Raw genomic sequence first — 15,645 nt, 5'->3', positions numbered from 1 at the left:
CAAACAAGCTGTAAACAAGTGACTGAGGGAGAGGGAAATGTTTTATGGCTGGCAGCTTGCATCAGGCCGAGTGTGGTGTTTGGGAGTGCAGTGCAGTTACAGTGCCCTCTGATTTATGGTGTTTATGGCAGCAATATTCCAGGGCTGTACACTGTAAAGGAGTGTCAGCCCTGCATTACAATCACTGTGCCGTGCTCCATCTGGGTGATTTACAGGAAAACACATTCTGTCATCAAGCTTCCTCCACTTTTTTCTTTTTTCTCTTTAGGAAATCTGACTCGAGTTCTGTGTTAAATGATGATTGCTCACAAACTGGAAAGGGTGAACAATTGCGACTGCAACAGAAGCTGAAACCTTCAGGGACTTATAATTTTATTTTTGGTACGAAACAATTTCACTTTTAGATGGATGTGCACAGCTTGTAAGAGGAGAAGGAAACAAGGAACATGAGAAATGGAAGAGCTGGAACACAATAGGATCCAATATTCTGTGCTTTTGATCAAAACAAAGATGAATAATCCGGAACCAAGAGGCAACATTAGCTTGCAGCAGGCAGTGTTATTAATGGAGCTAAATAAATTGCTGAACAAGAGGCATCCCCATGATAAACTGCAGGTAAATCACAACACCAGGACTGTTTGGTTTATTAATTGGAGGCTTTTTTATGTGATTTTCCAGGCCACTGGCTTCTCTGAGATTCTGTTTCGGAGTATTTCAAAGTGTATAGTCCAAATTTTAGCGTGCTGAGTGGTCAGAAAGCCAAGGATATCCATGCTGATCAACAGAGGAAATCTCTCTAGCAAAGGGGAAACAAAGGCTAAACAGAGGAGTCTGTTCATAGTTTGTTTTTGATCAACAACAGAAGAGTTCCACTTAAAGGAACCAGAAAAACAACTGGGAACCACTTCCCACTCAGCAGGAAAGTCATCTGTGAGCAGGGAGAGCTGAATTCTTCCTGCTGCCCTTGCTTTGGCAGAGAAGAGAAGAGAAGAGAAGAGAAGAGAAGAGAAGAGAAGAGAAGAGAAGAGAAGAGAAGAGAAGAGAAGAGAAGAGAAGAGAAGAGAAGAGAAGAGAAGAGAAGAGAAGAGAAGAGAAGAGAAGAGAAGAGAAGAGAAGAGAAGAGAAGAGAGAAGAGAAGATGATTGTTCCATTTGCATCAGTGAGCCAACCAGAAAACATCTCCAGCCTGGCCCAGGCAAAACACACAGAGAAGGTTTCTTATTCCTTTCTGTTCCTTGATGAAAACATAAATGGAATTTGATGATCTGACCCTCCGGAAATCTTCCTAGGGAACACACAGCCCATTTTCACGTGGGCAGACTTACAGCTTCCACACAGCTCTGAGTTTCTTTGAAAACAGAATAAAAACTAAAAAAAGGGATAACTTGACACTCCAGTCCCTGAAAGAACTTGCTGCATTTGCACAATAAACAGCAGCTGGGAGCTGCTTCCCAAATAAATATTCAAAATTATTTAATTGACAAATGCATCTCTTAAAGGAAGGAGAGAACTGTCACTTCCTCCACAAGGTGAAACCAATTAAAGTTTCCACTGTTTTTATCAGGAAAGAAAAACAATCCAGCAACAAGAGTAAGGAGCAATTATAGGTATTTCATGACAAAAGAGAGACTTGACAAAAAAGAAAAAAAGGTAGAAATTTTTTTATGAAAAAGTAAAGCACTTCATCTTCCCTAGCAGGGAGAGTTTGAATTATGGCTGCAGCTTACAGGTCTGGTGAGAGGAATTGTTCTTTTAGACTATGTTTTTTACAGCAAACAGTGGTGAGAAGGAGCAAATACACATTTCTGGACATGAACAGAGGGGGGATATGAGAGCCCATCCCTGCAAACAACAGATGAGGGGGAAACACTTTTTGTTTCTGGCACAAATGGCAGATGGACCATGGAGAATGGATTCGAGTGACCACTGTGTGATTCTCTATTCCTACACAGTGCCATTGGCTTCACAGCATCTGAAGATACCAACATAAAAATGTGTCAGAGTGACTCCTTTTTGAGCCTAGTGTATAACATTTCAACTGGAAGAAATAAGTGTGGGGCTATTTTATCTTCACTGTATGTTCAATACCTTGGAGTCAGCAAACCCTCATTTTTTAAAGTCATCTCTGTCTCTGTGTTAAGGAAACTGCTCAGTCTGATCATTCCTGAGAAGAATGAGTTTCTCAAATAGAAGAATACAAGATCCTCATTAGGAAAATATTTATTTTCCCCTGCCTTCTGAGAAAATGCATTTCATTGCAATTATATCCATGCTGCAAGCACTAGATGTGAGTAAAGATTAGGTTCCTGGAAGGCTGCTCCATAAACCCATCAGGATAAATTTGCTGGAAATGTTTTTTTGGATAGATCCTGTACAATTGCTATTTGTATTATGGTGGAATTAAGAGGCTCTCAGTTGGAGATGCTTCATACTCAAAGCACAAAGTACCTGATAAGATCTCCAGTGGATTTTGTGCTTTTAATTGGGAAAAAAATAACTCATAAACAGCCACTTTCTCATAGGACCATGGGAGGAGAAAACCAAAAAGGTATTTGTCAGGAGACTGCCCCAATCTCCAGCCTGTCAGATAAAACTGTCAGTATTAATAAAATCTTGACCATTTTCTTTCAGTTCTGCAGTGTTCCCTTAGCATGTTTGGGGTTTTGCAGCCTCCCTATGCTGAAGGTGATTTGACAGGAGCCTGGAGGGGACAGTGGAGAAATTTCAGAAAACTCCTCACTGAGCTCAGGCAAACACTTCAAACACGGAACCTGTGGAGGGCAGGAATTTGGATTTACAGGACATGAGCTCATGGGAATCAGCCTGACCTCTGGCTGAGCCAGCTGATTAACACTCCACATGGAGTTCAGTAATTCTCTAATGCAGTGCAGGATCTGGAAAATATAAAAACTAAAAACTTAATGCATCACAGGCTGCGGCTGTCTCTCTCTCTGGGTAAATGAGTGGAGAGCATTTGCTGGATTTTTATCCTCAGTTAAAACTGGAATGAGTGAGGTGTCTGTGCCATTTCCATGGGAGACCCTTTTCCCTGCATGTAATCCATGGCTGCAAATCCCAACAATCATTTAGAGCAGTGATAATCCTCCACAGCACTCACCCTAAAGATCTTTACAGCAACACAAACGAGATCAAAGGACAAATAAAAGTCTCTCTTAATCCCTCTAAGTGTGAGTTCAACCTAATCTTGCATTTCTGTCTTTTAATTCTCTCTAAATCTGTTTTTAACTTTGCTTAACATTCATTATCCTTTTTCATGCCCTAATTCTGCAAGGGAATGAAAGCCCATGTCCAGGGGTACACTCAGCATTTCTCCACAGGGATGGCATTTTGAACACGGCACACCGGTTTCTCCTGTCAGCTCTGGGGTGGGACTGGATGGAGGGGAGACGTGGATGGAGGATATGCAGTGGAAGATCAAGACTGATGAATGAGGTGCAAATCATCTCTTGGTGACAGCTCTGTCACTTGGATGAGCATAAAATCCAAACAACTACATCTCAAAAAATGTCAGGAAAAACAAACCAAAACAAACCCAAACCACCTGAAAACCACAAACAAGAATTCCAACAAACCTCCCTCACACAGCACTCCTGGAGTTCCCTGGCACCAATAGACCATAATTAGCTGTTCCTTCTACCTGCCTGGGCTCATGTCAGACATAAAAGATCTCATGGCTTTTGACTGTTTCATTAATGAGGTCCTGTATCAATTGTGCAGTGCAGCTATGGCTCAGGAATATTTGGAAGCCATGCCAACATTTCTATGTTCCGCTGATTTGTGTGTTTTGGGATATTGAAGGCGTTTTTCATTAAGCATTATTCTTTGCTAATGTGTAGTTAATAACTTAATGGAAAAGCTTTTAAACTGCTCTGAGAATTAATCCACTCATACTTGTTTAACTGCTTGATTTCCTAATGGATATAGTGCAGGATTTAATATTCTGCTCATTTACATTACTTACCAGAAGAAAGGAGACCTTTAACTGCCTTTTCTAAAAACAACAGTAAATCATGTTTAAGTTGATTGATTTCTGCATACATATTAACACAAAAATGAAAGGCACAATGTCTTCATAATCCATCCATTGTGTTCAACTACAGCTGAACAGTTGGATTTATTTTTTTTAAATTTTTATTTTTTACTTAGACTGGAGAAACAGCAACCCTACTGTCTGAACGTGACTTATCTCACAGCTGGATTCACTCCCTGGTACAAAGGGTGGTGCTGGCTTAAAATGAAATTCCATTCAGTCCATAATTAACAGAGCTACACTGATTTACATCAACCACTGCTCTAGCCCCAGACATCTGGTATCATAATTGAAAATCTTTCTTTGAATCCATCAGACATTAAAAAAAATACTAAGGATTAGATTATATCCACTTAATTCACTCTGAGGAATACTTTGTCCCCTAACACAGCCATTGGGATGGACACTGGGTGGAACGACAGCAGGAATGGAAGCAGCATGCAGGGAACTCTCTCCTTCCAGCCCTGCCTCCCTCCTGCAGTTATTCCAGCAGCTTCATCCTGATGGTGAATTTATGGCACAGATTAAAATCTTCACATATAACCCCGGCCTGAAACACGCCCAGCCAGGCCCAGTGAGGATGTAAAAGCCAACTGAGCACAAATCTCCATATTTAACTATCAAATTCATGACCAGCTAACATTCACCCACATTGGTGTCTCCAGCAGAGGAACAGCTCAGGGCACCTGAGCCAAGCACAGACTTCTGGAGCCAGAGCATTCTGCATTTCAAAAGGAAGGCAAACTGCTGCAGGGTGATGCTGCTGGGTTCACAGGTCTGCTTACCCTGCACCACAGCTTCATCCTGCTCCTTGGAACTGTCCCAGGATCTCAGCACTGCTCAGCATGAGCAGGGACACACTCAAACCTCTCACCCATAGCCCTAAAATAACCCTAGGACACCCTAAAATGACCCTCTGTGTCTGGGCAGTCCCAGCCCTCAGGGCAGTGGCAAAACTGATATCCCAAGAGCTGGGCTTTCTTATGGAAATGCCACATTTAGAGCCTTAGAAACCCTGACAGGTTTTACTGAGGATGCTGTGAAATATTAGTGTCGTGAGTGCTCAAATAATCATAATCAAAGTGACTGAAAATTACTGCCGTGAATGCTGAAACAATCAAATCCATGAAGAGCAGCACAAAATGGAGCAGCTCCTCCAGGCCACATGTCAGGTTTGTCAGATGATGTTCCTGCTGTCTGAGTGCAGCTGTGGTTCAATACAATCACACCCCATAAGCTGAAAGGCTGATCCAGATGGTGTGACCTGGAAGAGCTGGCATCCCACAGAACTCTCCTGGGCAAACAAAACCAGCAAAGGTCAGAGAAACGTCCGGGCAAATTAAACAGGGTATGTAAAATCCTCTTTGCTTGTTAATAAATCTTCATTTTTCTTTTCTTATGAGGCAATATCCTTTAAGAGAACTTCTCAGGAAATTAAAAGGAAAGATAAATTACCAGACAAATATTTCAGTGTAAAGATCTCGAGCCCTAGATCAGTCAGGCAGATGGCTCACACAGCACTCTGAGTTCCAGATGTGCACTGCCTTCCTTCCTCCCTGCTCCCTGCCAGGTGAGCCAGGACAGGTGAGCCAGGACAGGATTCTGGGCAGGTCCCAGTGCCACCAGGATGCAGGGGACATCCAGGGCACCCTGCCTTGCACTGAGCCATGATGCATTCATGGGACCCCAACACTGCAGCATGCCAGTGGCATCGTGGCTTTAAGCTAAAGGAGGCAGGTTGGATGAGATATTAGACAGAAACACTTTACTCAGAGGGAGGGCAGGCCCTGGCACAGGTGCCCAGAGCAGCTGGGGCTGCCCCTGGTCCTGGCAGTGCCCAAGGATGGGTTGGACGAGGCTTGGAGCAGCCTGGGACAGTGAAAGGTGTCCCTGCCAGGGCAGGGGGTAGGAACAAGATGAGTTTTAAGGTCCCTCCAACCCACTGTGTGCTGGAGATATGTTTGTGTTTATGCACATTGAGGGAGCCTTTGAGCTGATAGAAATGCCCCTGTAATACTCTGCAAAACAAAACTTCTAAATGCAAGGGACTCTGTTCCCCCTAAAGTCCCAGAAGGGAAGGGGGCCCTCCATCATGGGAATAAGCAGCTGAAACAGCATAAACAATTCCATCTGAGCCTCAAGTTAATTATGGCACTGTAGCTGTCAAAAACTCATCTGAAGCACTTGCTGCCTAAATTGAAGGTTGGACATCCAAATTGAAATGTCATTTTTATTAGTGTCTGACACAGAGGAATAGCCTCTTCTCCTCTAGGAGGCTGTGCCCATTAGCTGCCATTAGTGCTAATGGATTTATGCACATACATCACATGCACAGACATCACTCAGCACCCTGGAACACTCCTGATGTCACATCAGATAACAGCTGCTTTATTGCAGCCTGTAGGAAGGATTCCAGGTGAGGCTGGCAGGGCCTGCACTGGTGCTCTGAGTGCTCTGACATCTGGGGCAAAACAGGGTTTTTAAACAGACACTGCAGAGAAACTCTAATCCAGAGCTGCAAAGCCAAAAGGGATCCTGTCTCAAATTTTGTCCAAATTATAGATATCATTTCAGAACTTTTGCCACCTTTACCAAGGTCTTGCTGTCCCTGCAGACCTGTGGCTGGGATGCTGTCCACACCATCTGGGGATCACCCAAAACCTTCCAGCCACCAAAGCTGTGCTTAGACAATCCCAGTTATCTATGGTTGCATTTCCAGTTTTAGCATAATTCTCCTCATAACCCCCTGTTAGAACATAGCTGAGCAATCTGAAAGCAAGCATGCCTGATGCCAGCAGCAGCACAGGCCATTCTGCCCCTGTCTGGCATGGCCACCTTGTCATCTTCATCTCAGGAGAGTGCACAGAGGGAGCAAAACCAACCCCACAGTGCTGCTGGTGTTTATTGAGCACTGTGCTTTCTGCACAACCCCATCATTCCTCCCATTATTGATTTGGCATTGCTGGCAGCACTCTGCCACAACCCTATCCTGCCTTCCATCACCAATTTATTGATTTGGCATTGCTGGCAGCACTCTGCCACAACCCCATCATTCCTTCCATCACCGATTTATTGATTTGGCACTGCTGGCAGCACTCTGCCAATAGGAAGTTGAGTTGAATTTTTCAGCTGGAGGTAAGTGTGACTAATTGCCATCTTCAATCAGCTCCTGCACTGAATGGATCCTTGCTCTGAGCACCATGTTTTATTAATGCTGGGATGCAATCTGCCACGAGGGCAGTGTGAAGAGTGACAACATTTCCCTCTGGCTGCAGGGTCAGCTCCTGGGACAGCTCTCAGATACCAGCTAAGGTGTCCCAATAAACTGCGCTGAGTTCCAAGCTGTGGGGGTCACTTCAGGAATCTCAGCTCCTTTTGTGCAGAGAGCAGACGGGATGGGAGTGATTTCTGCGGCTCTGCACATCCCTGCTAAGTGGCTGTCAGAAATGGCTGCAGGTGCTCTAGAGGCAGCCCATGGTAATTCCTGAAAGGCTTTTATGAACACCATGGAGAACACTTCCACCTCTGGAGCAGCGTGGTTGAGAGCCCTCCAGCAGTGGCAGGGAGGGGCAGCAGCACAGAATGTCCCAGTTTGGTGTTGCTGCTGCAGGAACTGCATTATTGCTGCAGCAGGAACTGCATTGTTGCTGTGGCAGGAACTGCATTATTGCTGCTGCAGGAACCGCATAGTTGCTGCTGCAGGAACGGCATTATTGCTGTGGCAGGAACTGCATTGTTGCTGCTGCAGGAACGGCATTGTTGCTGCTGCAGGAACCGCATTGTTGCTGCAGCAGGAACTGCATTGTTGCTGCTGCAGGAACTGCATTGTTGCTGCAGCAGGAACTGCATTGTTGCTGCGTCAGGAACTGCATTGTTGCTGCTGCAGGAACTGCATTGTTGCTGCTCCTGCCTGGGAGCCAGCCTGGCTGTCACTGACCTGCTGCTCAGCCAGGCTCCCAGACGTGTGATGACACTGCTCAATCTGCCCTGAAACAGGTTAGTCAATCATGGCAGGCTTGAAAGAAGCTTTTATATTAATGAAATGGCTTTGTATTACAAACCTAATCTGGATAACCTGTTTAATTCCTTGTCATCTTAATTCATGAATTTACATTAGGAATTCCCAGAGGTCTGGAACGCCGGCCTGAAAATTTTAATTCCTTTCAAAATCATACATCTCAATCAGAAATCAAAATACAGTGTGCCAAGTATTTCTTAAACAAGTGGAACCTGAAAGTAAATATATCTCACATATATTTTATGTATTTTCCTATTGAAAATCATTGTAAATATTAAATATCACTTTAGTTTAAAATTCAGTTAAACGGATTTATATTACTTAGCAATTCACATGTAGATTTCTTTTTCTAATGGAATTTTCAAACACAGGTAATCTTGTGCAATGAAAAGGTTTCCAAAGGGACATTATTGATCCCCTCAATTCCCCCAGGGAAATGTGCTTTGGCTCACAGGAGGATCCTCCTTCTTTTGGGAGTTAATCACTGTAAGGTGGCCCATGCTGCTGTGTTCCCATGGGTAATCACTGTAAGGTCGATGGGTTATCACTGCAAGGTGACCCATGCTGCTGTGTTCCCATGGGTAATCACTGTAAGGTGGCCCATGCGGCTGTGTTTCCATGGGTTATCACTGTAAGGTGGCCCATGCTGCTGTGTTCCCATGGGTTATCACTGTAAGGTGGCCCATGCGGCTGTGTTTCCATGGGTAATCACTGTAAGGTGACCCATGCTGCTGTGTTCCCATGGGTAATCACTGTAAGGTGGCCCATGCTGCTGTGTTTCCATGGGTTATCACTGTAAGGTGACCCATGCTGCTGTGTTTCCATGGGTAATCACTGTAAGGTGACCCATGCTGCTGTGTTTCCATGGGTAATCACTGTAAGGTGACCCATGCTGCTGTGTTTCCATGGGTAATCACTGTAAGGTGACCCATGCTGCTCTGTTCCCTTGGGTAATCACTGTAAGGTGACCCATGCTGCTGTGTTTCCATGGGTTATCACTGTAAGGTGACCCATGCTGCTGTGTTCCCATGGGTAATCACTGTAAGGTCCATGGGTTATCACTGCAAGGTGACCCATGCTGCTGTGTTCCCATGGGTTATCACTGTAAGGTGGCCCATGCTGCTGTGTTCCCATGGGTTATCACTGTAAGGTGGCCCATGCTGCTGTGTTCCCATGGGTTATCACTGTAAGGTGGCCCATGCTGCTGTGTTCCCATGGGTTATCACTGTAAGGTGACCCATGCTGCTGTGTTTCCATGGGTTATCACTGTAAGGTGGCCCATGCTGCTGGGTTTTTGCTGTCAGGCACTGCTGTCCCTCACCACTGAGGCCAGCAGAGCTTGCAAATGCAATTTTGATTTGTCTTTGTTCTTGCTGTACAGCCGACACAGATAATACCTCAGTAGTTTTCTCAGCCAGCACCAACAGAGAGCTGGCTCATTTAAACAGCCCCTGAACTGGATCCAATTTGGCTGCAAGGCTGGATTTTTCACAGCTCAGCACAGGGCAGATAAAGACCAATTTTTGCCATGGATTTCTCTCCCTCCCAGCTCTCTCTCACACCTGTACGTCAATGCATCATTTGGATTATTGCTCAAAGCATCACGTGCCAGCTGCACTTTATATTTTCTGGGGTCCTGCTGTACTTTCAGGTGCAAACTGATGCTGAAGTGCTGGCAGTGACATGCACAAGGCTCCTGCCAGGCCTGGCAAGGAGGAGGCTGAGGTAACCAGCCTATTTATACAATGCAGGACCTGATAAAGACAGCTCTGCCCAGAGTGAGAACCAGGAATAACCCAGGCACTGGTGACAGAGCACAGACCCAGGAACTAAGCCAGCACAGGGCAGAGTGAATGGAAATGCCTGCACCGGGCACCCTCTGACAGTAACAGTCCAAAGGAGGTGGATTCCTCCCTGTCTTGCAGAGCTGCTGCCTGATTTCTCATCGGGCTGCACACTGACAGCAGCTCCAACAAGACACCACAGTACTTTCCATCCTCCTTTTATCATTTCTAATGGCAAATGTACAAACACCTGCTGTACCACCTGCCTGAAGGTGAAGGGAGGATAGCAAAGCTGAGCTGAGGTGGCTGACTGGTTTTCCTTATACCAGCAGGCAATAAGACACATGGAAAGCACTGCCCCTCTGTCAAACTGTGCCCAGCCCAGGGGTAATTCCCCACCAGTTCCTGGTTGGGACACTGAGTTTGCCAGTCCATGCTTTGTGCACTGTATTTGATTTACCAGATTCACACTTTACTCCACCAATGGCAACATCAAAGCAGTTGCTCTGCTGATTTATTTCATTTCATTCCTTACCTACTCCTCAGAATCTCAAATTTGCCCAGTATTTCCACACTCCTGTTCTTCACCCTGTTCTTCAGACAGAGTTATTCACAGAGACTTTGCACCCTGCACAGCCAAATTCAGTGCAGACATACAGACCCACTCTCTGTTAAATCCTGCCTGTGGATCTTCTGGATTTTCCACAAGTTCTTTCCCAGCTACACTACTGCAGATCTCAATTCTGATGTCTACTCAGGGCAAGAAAACTGACATTTAAGAAGAACTAGTATCAGTTTCCCATGTTTCAAATTGGGTTTGCAGATTTATTCACAAAACTAACCCTCCATTCCTTTGGGATCGCTGCATGGAAGAAGAAACCCTTCCAAGAAAATTGAGGCATGTTGAAGCAAATGCTTGCCTGAAATTAAGTGGTATTTTGGTACTCAGCTCTGCTTTCTCTACTGGGAATTGTGATCAGATAAAAAAATCATCTGGCAGGCATCTTTCACCCTATTTACATGTTATTTTAACATCATCTCAACCCTCCTTCACAATCAGAAAATATTTTGCATATTGTTTTCCCTCTATATAGGAGACACAACTCTGCAAATTGGTGCAATACGTGAAATTTGAACTATAGGGAATAAGTAGCTGATGATGCTAAATGTTATGGCTTTAATTGCACTTTCTAGGAGGCAGATTATTCCACTTTTCAAAAATGGTTTCCCAAGACACTTTGGTCTAAAAATACTTCAGTTATTGTACTCACTTTTCTTGTCAGGCTTTTCAATTCACCCTTGATTTTCTCAGCCAAACCATTGTAATGGGCACAGCCTCCTCCAGGGCAGGTCCAGCCTGTTCTTCCATCCTTGGCCACATTTCCTGGAGGACAGAACACAGAGGGATGGTCAGTGCAGATTGCACTGCAGGCAGCCACAGAGAACTGACTTTCCTTTGGAGAGCTCAGACCCAGTAATGCATTCTCAGAATGGATAAGCTCATTTTTATGGAGTGATGCATTCCATGCAGGCAGTCCCACAGGAGCTGGCACTTTGTCACCCTAGAACTGCTTGGCTTCAGCCTGGCAGCAGATTTTGGCTTTCAGAGCCTCCTCTCTGCTCTCCCATGTCCCTTCTAAGCCCCACTGGCTCGTGAAGAAATCTCTGAAACTCAGCTGAGGCAACAGCCAGGAGAGAACACATCAGATCACAGAGGAGGCATGGTTCCATTACCCATCTACTTCTGTAGAAAATATCTTTCCTCTTTTATTTTTCCTTTTTTTTTGTTTGCGTCACTGCCAGGTGTATGTCTCCTCAAAGATAAACTGATTATCTTTAGGAGGTTTTGAGGGAAACATGCACAACAGCAATTTTTACCTTCAAACCTGTAATACCCTAACACCAACCTGGCTCTAAAATAAATTCAGGCCATCAGAATATCAGTCATGTAACGACAGACAGACTCTATAATGCAGATGTGTGTAAAATAATCACTTAATTATGAAGTGTAGCTCTGGCAGTATTTTGCCACACTACAAAATGACACAGCATGTAATATGGAGAAGCAGTTCAGTGCACAGATTAGTGATTTTCTGCTGCCTGCCTTTGCAGCGAGCCCTGCTGTTGCTGCTTCAAGTAGCAGGGCACTAATTCAGAATGCAGCAATTGAATTGGCCTTCCCAGAATACAGAGTGGGCTGTTTAAATAATCTGACAGAGTTTTTGCCTTCCTTTTCTCCTGCCACCCCCCAGCCTCCACACAATCATATAACATTGTTTAGACAAATTGCTTCAAAGCAGCTTTCCCATTTCTTTTTTTCCTTTCTTTTTCTTTTTTTTTCTTTCTTTTTTTTTCTTTTTTTTTTTAATGGTGTGAATTTATGAGGGCACTCAGATCCACCACAGACCAGGAGCTAAACTAACACAGTACTTATGCACATGCTTTATTCAGCATCACCTCAGGGAGATTTCCTGCTTCTGAGCTGCTGTGCAAACAGCCTTTGCTTCATAGCAGCAGAAATCTCTTTTGTCAACATTAGCATTCCATGTTTGGATTTATTACAGATCCTGAAAATAATAATAATCATGTTTTCCTTCTTTAAAAATGCCGACCCATTGCATAACTCCTGTCATTGATTCTCGCTACAGCAGAGGGATTCCCCAGTCCTCAGGTGGGGAACCTGTGGCAAAATGGGGTTTTCACAGCCACCCCTCAGCCCGGGGAGAATAGAGCCTCTGTTTCCTCAGCAGAACCTCTTTTTCTTCAACAGAACCCCTCTTTCCTCAGCGGAGCCCCTCTTTCCTCAGCAGTGGCTCATGCTCCACCAAGAGACCCCTCTGTGTTGAGCTGAGGTCCCCAGCAGCAGCAGCAGCTCCTCAGCAGCAGTGAGTGAGCTCCAAGGCTCTGTTAATTTGTCCTGTCAGGAGCTGTTATTAATTGATCACTTTCTCTCCTTAGTCCCCATGTTTTTGTCACATCAAACAATGACTTCCTCCACACAAGCCTCCCTGATCACACAGTGCAGTGGGAAGCAGGGGAAGGGGATCAGAGCACGGCCTCTGTACTTGAGCTTTGACCACAATAAATAAATCTCTCTGCCATCTCCCTTTCAAATTCAGGACTGTTTCCTTTGGGAATGAATGTTAGCAGGCCATGGCCAATGCCTACTTAGAGTTTTTCCTTTATTTTCCAGCGTCTACCACAAAAACTGCAATCCTCTTTACTGCTCATGGTGTAATTTTCTTTCCTTCCATTTGCTGCTTTGTAACTTCAGCCTCTTGTAAATCACATTAAAAGGACTTGCTTTCTAATAGTTTTTTTATTGACTAATATATTTTATTTGGCACCTGTTACCTTGGTGGAGATTTCTTCTTGCAGTAATTTACTGTATGTGCCACAGTCCCTTGAGCACTGGGCAAAGGAAACCAGCGCAGTTAAACACGAGATTTACTTGGTGCTCCTTGGGCTTGGGGTTAAAAAAGGAACTTGTTCCTGTTCTGCAAACCCAGCAGCATCCTTGGATCTGCAAGGAGAGCACTTGCCACCCTGAGTACTTACACCAAGCAGCTGGCATGATGGATTATCACATACAAGTTGTTTAGGCATGCTGGGCCCATTTATCTGTTTAAAATATGAAATAACTCTTAGCTAACACAGAAGTGTTTAGTGAGACTTAATGAGCTGCTCATGTGTTTATTACAGAGATTCCTAAGAACCAAATGGCAGAATGTTGCTTTGGATATGAAAGATGATTAAAACATCTTGTGAAGTATCAATTTGTAAGTAAAAAAGGCTCCAGCTATGAAACCACATGTGCTATTACACTCCAGAGGACATGCCATAATGCCTGTGCATTTTAAGAATATTTGTTTAATTTTGGTACAATATTTCTTTATGACCACAGTTTATTTTTATATTAGGGATTTAAGCACTACAGGCTCCTGTTACATGGGGTTGGTTTTCACATATTCTGTCTGCTGAGCAGCATTTGCTCACTGAGTGCCTGGAGAGAAGTGTCAGCTGAGTTCACATCTTTGTTTTTCCAGGTGCTGGTGCCTCTGTGTTATCCTGTGCAAGGCACCTGTGTCAAAACTGTCCCCCTCCTCCAGATACACCAAGCAAGGCTTTAGGGATCTACTCCATTACGCTCTGAAACAGCTAAAGACTTCCCAATAGTCCCAGTGGTTGGCTCTCAGGGCTGTAAAGTGAGGCTTCTGACAGGAAAGAAAAAAAATCACATAATCAAAGCAGAAAAAGCCCTGCACTAAAGGAAACTGTGACCAGAGAGGAGTTTGCCAGCTTTGGGGTGGCTGGCCCAGGTTACAGAGCTCAGCCCTGTGGCAGCTCTCCTGCATGTGCCACCATACAGCTGGCTGTGCCATGGGGCAGCAGGGCCCAGCTGGGCTGGCAGATAACCAGATGGTTTGAAGCAACCTTGGTGCCCTCCACAAGAAAGGATCACCCATCTCCCTCCTCTCTGTGCCCTCCCCATGGCAGTGTGGGTGATGGAAGCACATCCCTCACACCCATGGGGCAGGGAGGGCACAGCAGTGGCTCCAGGGGCACGGGGCAGGGCACAGACACAGCTTCACTCTCTGCAGCTCTTCAAAGATCAAGCATAATGAAATGTTATGGTAAGAAATCAGAAATGCCTGATACTCCTCCTGCAGCCCAGCATGGACAGCAAGGCTTGAGCACAAAAGCATCAGGAGCAGGGTGGGCTCAGAAACCTGTGACCCAGAAATCATGCTACACATATTGGTACCAAACTTGCAGCTCCTTCCTGAGAGAAATGTGCCTGAAGTTGGTTTTTAAACACGTTCAGTTCCACCAGCCCAAAAGATCAGGTCCTTCAGCAGAGATCACCTCACGTTAGAACTGCCCTGGAAGAAACCAGGTTAAAATCACTGCAGTCTCAGGGGTTACACAGAGCCTAATGATTTTATCTCCTCTCTTTCAAAGCATGAGCACAGCCAGTGCTGAGGCAAGCTTCAGGGGGCAGAGAGCAAACAGCTGCCTACAGAGGATGGGGAAGGACTAAAAGAATGTGTATTTGGAGGAGCTCTCTTTGACCAAGATTTTTTCTCTGATAGTACAAGCAGACAAAATTTGATGACCTCCTGTGGAAATGAGTTCCATAAGCTGATCACAAAGTCAACAAATCCACGTTTCATTATGCTTGTTACAAATGAACAGCTCTTTGTAACAGCATTTTGTTCCAGAAGAAGAGCAGCCAGATTATAAAAAGGGCTCCATGGTTTAGCAAAGCTTGTAAGCTTAGTGTAGTAACAAGCAGGGTTTGATTATTGAGGATTACTCCAGGTGTTCCTCCAAAGCCACCTCACCAGCTGACCTTCTGAATCTGTAATATCAAATGTTTTATGAGGCACATTGTAATGAGCACAATGGAAATGGGAAACTTGGTGGCTAAGACAAAAATGCTGCCTCCTCCAGCATTGTCTGGGATTTTTACTATTGTCCTGGTCATGATCTGTGAAGTCAAGAATGGCAAGCAGAAATAAAGGGAGAAAAACGAGCTCATGAAAAAAGAGACTTTTATTACATCCATGCAGGAATGTTATTAAAGTGAAAGAAACCTGAGGGAACAAGAGCTTTGAGCTATGATATTCTTTTCTGTAGAGCTGATGAAAAGAGACTATGAAAGGTCAAACAATTCTAATTCTCCTCCCTGAAGTTAGTCATTCTTCCTGTTGTCAATGTCCCCCTGTAGTGTACTTAGCCAAGGCAGGATTGCATCAGCTCAGGCTGCAGGAATGAATTAAACGGGGGGA

Source organism: Melospiza georgiana, chromosome 18, assembly GCF_028018845.1.
Source record: "Melospiza georgiana isolate bMelGeo1 chromosome 18, bMelGeo1.pri, whole genome shotgun sequence".
Classification (NCBI taxonomy): Eukaryota; Metazoa; Chordata; class Aves; order Passeriformes; family Passerellidae; genus Melospiza; species Melospiza georgiana.
Note: the sequence above shows the minus strand (reverse complement) of the source record.